At 37.9% G+C, this 8,477-nt stretch overlaps 1 protein-coding gene and 1 pseudogene across 2 annotated transcripts in view; both read left to right on the top strand.

Annotated features, from left to right (window-relative positions):
* The window catches only part of RGS7BP (regulator of G protein signaling 7 binding protein), a 98,951-nt gene that overhangs the window by 66,724 nt on the left and 23,750 nt on the right, over positions 1-8,477 (top strand). The gene's annotated exons all lie outside the window — the stretch shown is intronic.
* On the top strand, positions 1,015-1,133 carry LOC111746308 (annotated as a pseudogene).

Genomic DNA, 8,477 nt, shown 5'->3' with positions numbered 1-8,477 from the left:
GGAAATAAGTCACTAGCAGTGAGCACCAAGAATAATATCATTAAACCAAAGAATATAAAGCACTAGAAAACAGATGCATGAAAACACTTGAAAATTTTCCTGGAAATTTCTAGAACGCCAAATAAAATATTAGCTCTTAGAAGAGGAATGGTTCCATTAAAGAAATCACTTTTAATTTGCCTAGACCTATATTTGTATCAAACTTCTTTTCTATTTCTTTATTCTCTCCATTAATTTTTTCATTACACCTAAGAGATTAACTCTACAGTTATTGTTTTGGACTTCTGGCTTTTTTGTACTGTTTGCTAATCTATAGTCCCACCACCGGGATAGCATAGAAAATGTCAGCTGATGTCAAAAGCTTTCGTTCCTTCTTGTTTCGGTATCATTGGAAACTGTGGCATAATCTGTCTGTGTCCAGAAGCCTCTGGCTAACACACAATAAGTATACGAAATCCGCTGCTAATTATCCAGGAGGTCCTGTTTGGAAAGAATAGAAATATTTAGCTTCACTGATCATGGGCTGCCAGAAATGAGTCAAGAGAAAAATATGTCCACAGACCATAGCACAGAGTATTAACCTTTAAGAGAAGAGCTGGTGAATCAGAATCTCAGAGAGTGGGCTCTTGGGGATGAGCACTTAAATAATCTCTCTCAAGTGATTCTAACATGCAGTCAGGGTTGAGAAACACAGCTGAAGTAAGTAGAATGTCTAAGCTGACTGATAGAAGTCTCTTGAGATTGACTTACACCCTTGCTCTGATTCTAAGCCCACCAGGCTACCCTCTGATACTTGGCTTCCCATGTGACATGCTCAGAGGGAGAGAGAAAATGCACTGATCTTCTGATGTGAGTGTTCTGGTCTGCTTTGCAAATTAAATTGGCTTTACAAATAACACTTTCTTTTTGCAAATTAATAAATGGACTTCTGGTTTTAAAAAAGAGAGAGAGAGAAGAGTTGAGAAAATTAAGAAATGTAACATGTGTCTTGCCCTGGAAGTGTAGAGTTCTTACTCATAAAAGTAGACAGGACTGAACATGCCCGATCTCATTTGATCTCGGAAGCTAAGCAGGGTTGGGCCTGGTTAGTACTTGGATGGGAGACCACCTAGGAAGACCAGGTGCTTTAGTCATTAAGGAAGGAAGGGAGAGAGGGAGGGAGGGAGGAAAGTTGAATAGTCAGTCCTCAGTCTTAGGGAACAGTGACTCCCATTCTAGCCTGTCATACCTGAAATGTCTTTCTGCTTAAAATCTCTATCTCTTTCTGGTATGTTTCTTTTAATGCTATGATAAAAACTGATATTTTGATAACTTTTAAGTTAGCTAATTTCTTCTCCCTCTATGTGAGTATTACAGGTTGGCCATTCTCCTCTTTACTATTTCTTTTCCACCAAGGAAAGGAAAGGAATTGTAATGGAATCATTAAGTTTGGCTCTATATGAGAGTCTCTAGTCAATTTTTCTTTGAGATTAGATACTGAAAACAAGTTGTTTCACATTTATCTGTACTTTTAATTTATTTTAATTTCAAATCACCTCCCTGACTGCCACCAGAAGTCCTGCAAGTATCATATCACATCTAGTTTTACTATTGTATTGAGTAGTCATGAGTTTATCCTTCCGAGAAAAAGGGCACATAAGGTCACTGTAGGAGCAAAGAAAATGGTTTCTTTCTGGGAAAAATAAGCCTCAAATCATTTAAAGCTTCTGCAGTGAGTATAAATTTAGTGACAAAGATTGTCCATTCCAATTAAGCAAATCATAATTATCCTTAGTCCTTCACAATATCTTTAGTGGATCTTCACGTTTTTTCTACGTACAATGCTTCTGAATTTTTGCTGTCTCATAAATTTGGTATAATCCAGTACTTGAAAATCTTTTATATTTTACAACATCATGCTATTGCCAAAGAAATGAAGAAAAACAGTACTAAAATGGTTTTCTTTTTTTTTATGGCCAAAAAAATTAAAGTAAATTACTGAAATGTGAGGTAAAATCCACATTTAATAAAGGCTATTGGGTTATCTGTGCAGAGTGTGGTTTTGAAAAACTATGTGTGTTTCAAGAAGATGACAGACGGAAATAATTTTAGACATTTTATGGTTACATATTCTAACACTTTAAGTTGTAGATTGTATCATTACTTGACGAAGTCTAATTCCTTTTTTTACAGTGCAAAATAGTTGCTCTCACTTATTCACAGTTAGGTTGGTAGGAAATCTTTTCCCTTAACTGAGTCCAGGTATCACACTGACCATTAATGCATTTCCTGCCACCAGATAAAATGAGACTGCAGGTTTCATTCACTCCATTGGCAGGAATTGGAGCCAGGTTTATAAGGGAATTAAATGATCCTGCTACTGTGGCCATGGCTCTCTTCTCTCTCACATTCTTTCCCCATTCGATCGGTTTTGGCAACATTCCCATTCTGAAAGGAGCAGAGATGATAGAACACTCCAGTGTGACTCCCCTTCACATGTGACCTTGTTCTTTACATCTTTGTTCTCATCTTACCTCACCTGTCAGTGTCCCTCTCTGACCCTGCTCCGCCTCTATGCCACAGCTTAGAGCAAAATTGTCTCCAGGTCCCTTGAGAGTATACCATTTTCCCATCCTCCTCCTAAAACAAGGGGTTCTTCTCCTGAAATGTGCCACTATGATAAATACAGAGATAAAAATATGCAGAAGAAATGTAATCACAAAAGTGAAAGAAAAGGGAAATGTTAAAAGTTGAAAACTCTTAATTCAAAATCTAGTGGGAGCTGACAGCTCAAGATGCTCTAATGAGAAATTAATGAACCACTATCCAGCAAAATACAGGATGAACTCAAGACAAAGAATAGAATAGGAGCAGTAAAGACTCCAGTGTATTCAGCCTCATATAAAGAAAAGTAAATGACCCACACTAATAAAAGAAACAAGCAACATAAAGACAGAAATGGAATATAACCACTAGACCTTATTTTCCAATGTAATGAGGCAGTTGATACTAAAATAGAACAGTAGGTTAGAAGAAATGAAGCAGAATAAATCTAAAAATAGACCATGATTCAAATTCTGAGTGGAAACATGCATTCATTCTTTGAACGAATACTTATTGAACACCTGTCATATGTGAGGCACTATTCTAGATGCTGAGAGACAGCAGTAATCGAGGCCGAAAAGATCCCTGTTGATATGGAGTATGTATTCTAGTGCAGAGAAATAATTTTAAAAAGTCAAATGTTCGAAAAAATCCCAAATACAGTAAGAGCAATGTCAATAATTAAAATAGCATAGATGATGTAATGGAAAGTGACTGGGTGGCTACTTTAGCAGGGATGGTCAAAACTCTCTGAGGAGATGGCTTTTAATCTGAGATTTGAAACAACCTCATTGGCACCTAATCCAAAGGACCTAAGACCAGATCACACTTATACTATTTGAAGAATATAAACATGACCTACTTCTAGAATCTAAAAGTGATCTCAAACCATCTATTATTACTCTATCTTCATGTCTTCATGTACCAAAGAGTTAGTAGGACACAGTATTCATCACCTTTTGTCAAAGTAGATGTCAGCTGAGGAGCAGAATCATAGCAATAATAATAGCTTCCACTGTTTGTGTACCTTTTACTTGCTGAGTGCTTTATCTATGTTATCTCATTTTATCCTTAAGTATCATTTCCCGTATTTTACAGATGAAGAACCTACTGCTGAAAGAGGTAACTTGCCCAAGGTCACACAACATTGTTCCCACTGCAAAGTTTGTGATCGTTCCTCTATTCCAGACCATTTCCCACTAAACTACATTGGAAAAGGCAAGAGAACATATCAAATGGAGAAATAAAAAATAGCGCTATCAGTTAAATTTTATCCATAGATTTGGCTTATTTAATGATTAGCGTGCACACTTCAAAATACCATGTTTAATGACTAAAACCCATTGAATTTAATTTCTACCAAAATAACTAAGTTCAGAGAGTTACTTTTAAGATGAGAGGGAAAAAGTTAGCTTTGTATATCATTTAATGATTTATAAAATATTTTATTTGGGGTAAAGAAGTTTAATTCTGACTAAGAAAGGATTGTATTTAGTAAAGTAAAATAAAATGCAGCATTCATGTGATCCAAAAGGAGCATGATTTAGCCTTAGGTGCCCATTACGGGAAAGTTGAAATTAATTAATTGTACAGTAAATACCTCTTGTACATTGTTCTGCTCTACACTAGAGGCCAGAAATGAAGCAGTAAAAGCCTCATAGGGACCTCTTGCAAATGTATCTTCCACTGCCTGCTCTCTTCTTGTACTGCAAGGGGACTCTGTGCTTCCACTTTCTCAATCACATATGTGGAGCCACCTGCTATTCTTGGAGCAGTGATGGTACTACATACAGGGCCACAAGGAGCACAGAGTAGGACATAGGGCCATAGGGGGAGGGGCATAGTTCTGTATCTCTTCCTAACTGGAAAATATTTATTTCACAGTGTATGGGCAAAAATGGAGCTCTGTGCGTGATATTATTTTTCACTCTGTGTTTTATGGCACTGTAAATAACTTTTTACCATAGTTACTATTTGAAACTATTTCTTAATACAGGTAAACAACTGAATTAATATAACTTATTTCTATTTAAAGTATATGCTTTTTTGAAACGTGAGAGAGTAAAACTGGATTACTTAACAAACAGCCTACGTTTACCCAGTTTTTTTTTTTCACAGTGCATGGAATTAAAAAGCACCTACCAGTTATGAAAATGCATGAGAGTGAGAATAACTATTTGGATAAGCTTCCATGCATCTCATGTAAGCCATGTTCATTTTGTTATTCACAGTCAGTATGAAAAGTTTTCTGAAAATGTACCCTGGGCATAGTATCATAGCAGATCATGTGTCAGGAGTACAAAAGACATAGGAAATTTGCCCCTGCTGTCAAGGATACGATAGCGCAAAGATACATTATTGGCTCAGAGAAGACTGGTTTGTTTTGTTTTGATTCCTGGGAAAATTTACACAAATATATAAAATTGACTTTGCTGAACACCGGAGGCCAGATTCAGGGCCTCCAAAGAGACACTATGACACCACTTCTCATTGTCACTGATAGGCTGAAGACAGGCAGGAAAGCAATAAAAAAAATGGAAGTGAAAAAGAAAAAAGGAAAGAAAGAGGGTGGGAAAAATAAGAGAGCAAGAGAAGGAACGAGGTCTCTAGAATGGGGCGTGATAAAAACAATCTCACTCCAAAAAATGACTCCAGCCCAGTCTTCCAGGCCAGAACCTAGGACTTCTAAGGCTGAGGGTGCTCTGGGGCATTCTGGAGGCCGCCCCACAATCAGATGTGTTTTTGTTCCTCCTAAAAGACTGACCATTTCTCATGAATATAAGAATCACCAGCCTTTCGAACTGGTATGTACTTCATGGGTGGTTTCCCTTAACATTTCCTCAAACATGCCTATTATGTTATACATAAACAGGCTAAAAATACATGGAAATCCCAAAGGAGCTGGAAGCAGAAAGCTCTGCAAGGCCCTGAGGAAAGTGGCCAACTTTTTGATGTCCTAGTTCTAAAGTGATGAAGCCAACTTAGTGTTATTTCAAGATACTCTAAAGGCTCTCCTTCTCCCCTACCTCCATCTATTCTCGGAGCAAATATTTGTTTACTGAGGCCTGAAATTGATTTTTCAGGGGACAGAGTTTTCTATTTCATAATAAGAAGTGACGTGATTTTAAATGCATATTCACTTTCTTGAGTGAAGTAAAACACTGACTTGAAGATACCATTTGGAAGCAGGTTGGCCCGTTTCCTGAGAGTCCACCTGATATTAGAGAACAGGTGCTTCATTCTAAGGATACTGGTCAGAGTGGGGAAGCTGAGGATGAAGAAGTCAAATGGGCCACTGTCCATATTTGTGCGACACTCCTCTGCTGAATCCTTAATGTGGTTCAAAAGAACATGTATAAACTGACCCTCTAACCTCCATAGCCTCATCTCTCACCAGCAGGCCACACTTTGCCTGTCTCCCACCCCATACTCTGCCCTACCACATGCAAGGCATCTTGAAGTGCTTGGAGGAACCTGAACTTGCAAGTTCTTTCTAGTTTATCCCTCTGCTTGAGACAGATTACCCATGTCACCCCACCCCATACCCATCTCTTTCACCTGGTCTACCTCTAATACTTTCTGTGGGTCATAACTTAGGTGGGGCTTCCTGTAGGAAGCTTTTCCTGGTCTTCCAAGTCTGGGCTGATACCCATCCGATGTGTCCCCCAAGCATTTCCATGGCACAGATTGTAGCATGTATTACATTGAGGGGTATTTGATCACCTTGAGTGTGTTCACCATCGTATCCTCAGCATTTAGCACAGTGTCTGGAGCAGAGCAAAGTTTCAATTAATAATTATTGAACAAGTGAGTGTATTATTTTCATTCTGTATCTGTTGTCAAAAGAGAAGGAGTACAATTAATGGAAAAGCTTATCAAGAGATGTTGGACTGAACTCATGCATATACTATTTTCCCTCCTATTGAGAATTCTTTAAAATAATGGAAAAAGATATAATGAAAAGAATAAACCCATATTAGTTCTTCTATTTGTCAGGGTAAAGTAACTGCTGTATGAAACAACACCAAATCTCAATGGATTAGAAAAATAAGAGTTCATTATTTATGTCATAGTCCAATGCCAGAGCTGGGGTGGGGTGGGCAGTATTGCTCTTTCTATTCTCCATAACCATTCAGTGACCAGGGAGAGAAAAGAAAGCATGGGGGATCATATGGGAGGCTTTTTAGGAGTCAATCTGGAAGAGCCATACATCACTCCCGCTTAGAATCTATTGGCCATAACTCTGTGGTCCCTCCTAATTGTAAGAGGAAGAGAAAATAGAGGTTGACAAACAGAACAGTCTCCCATGTCCTTGAAAAAACAGGGAAGGACGACCAGAACTTTTGAGGAATTTCTCAAAGCTAGAAAGTAATTTGAATTGGATTGGTAGATATAAATAAACAGAAGAAATCATAGCTGATAAGATACTCAAGAAGAAAAAAAAATTCACACAGGAGAAAATTTCTGCAAAAATGAAATCAATTCCAGAGATACTTCAAACTTGGAATCAACAAATGTAAATCACAGAAAGTTGAAACTGTTGTCAGGGAAATTAATGTTTGAAATTGTATTCAGGAAAAGCTGGGCTGCCGCACACTGAGCAACCAAGAGCATCACTGCTTGCCCCAGGGAGATGCCTGGTGTGAGTGTCAGGACTGGGCAGCAAAACAGAGCAGAGTGTAAAATAACTCCGAGCCTCTCTAAGGACAGCTGAAAAAGAAGAAAAAAAAGTAAGCACATGACTCCAGTGTTTTTTCCCAGGATATGTTGTTCAGAATATCTCACTGGAGTAGGAGTTTTAAACAGGAAACTCAGAGGAGGCATCTGTCCCCCTAAACAGGCCAAGTGCCTAGGTAACTTACCAAAAGAGATGAGAAGCACTCAGAACTCAAGCTTTAGACACATATTGTCCAGCCACCTATTCTGCCCCTTCTCCACAATAACCAGAAAGAGGATACTGTAATCAGAATGATAGGCCAATAGAAATCCCCAAAGACAAATCTGAATAGACATCCAGGAATGACTAGATTTTTAGGAAAAACTGACACCCTGAGATACCAAATGCAACAAATAAACAACTCATAAGTGAAGAACAAATTTTAAAATGGAAACAGGTAAAGAATTTAAAATATATGTAATCAATATTCTCAGAGAGATTTATGAGTCTGCCATACCCATAAAACAATAACTGTCTGCAATGAGAAGGAAGCAGCCAGATTTGTTGGAAATAAAAATGTTATTAACCAAAGAAAAATCAATAGATGGGTTAATTACTGTTGGAAGACAATTCTCTTTTAGTCTCTTGCCAATTCTGCACATCTTACAAAGTGAGGCACTGACTGCCCTTTGTTTTACACTATCTTTTCAAGGATATTTATTTAGTAAATGCCTTGGAAAATACAGTCAGTGTTTCTTTCCAGGGCAAGGCATGCTTACTATTTAGTATAATGAAAATGTTTCCCCCTGGAGCAAAGAGCTGGCATGCTTATAAAAGTCTCAGGATCTCTTGTCACACAGCCCCTGTGTCTACAAATATGATCTGACACTTTCATATCTCCCCGTAGGAATTAGGACTCAAGAAACCAACACAAATGCTGATACTCAGGCTACTGCTATTGTATGAGTAATAAACTGTCATTGTCTCTGACCCAGGAGTCTCATGTCTCTCATGTCTACTTCCAGTATCCATGAAACTGTGGCAGTATAATTCACAGGGAATGTAAAAATCTCAGACCCTTCACAGTTCTTAATTATTATAATGGAAATACAGAGAGCCTAAAGTAGTGAACTGAAAGTCCACTAAATTCTCCCAAAATTTAGCACCCAAAATAAATATAGAGTATAGAGGATAGTTAAGAAACATAGATAATAGATCCAGAGACTCAAATATGAAA

The sequence above is a fragment of the Pteropus vampyrus genome, unplaced genomic scaffold (genome assembly GCF_000151845.1).
Source record: "Pteropus vampyrus isolate Shadow unplaced genomic scaffold, Pvam_2.0 Scaffold182, whole genome shotgun sequence".
Lineage (NCBI taxonomy): Eukaryota > Metazoa > Chordata > Mammalia > Chiroptera > Pteropodidae > Pteropus > Pteropus vampyrus.
This window is presented reverse-complemented; position numbering and strand designations above follow the sequence as displayed.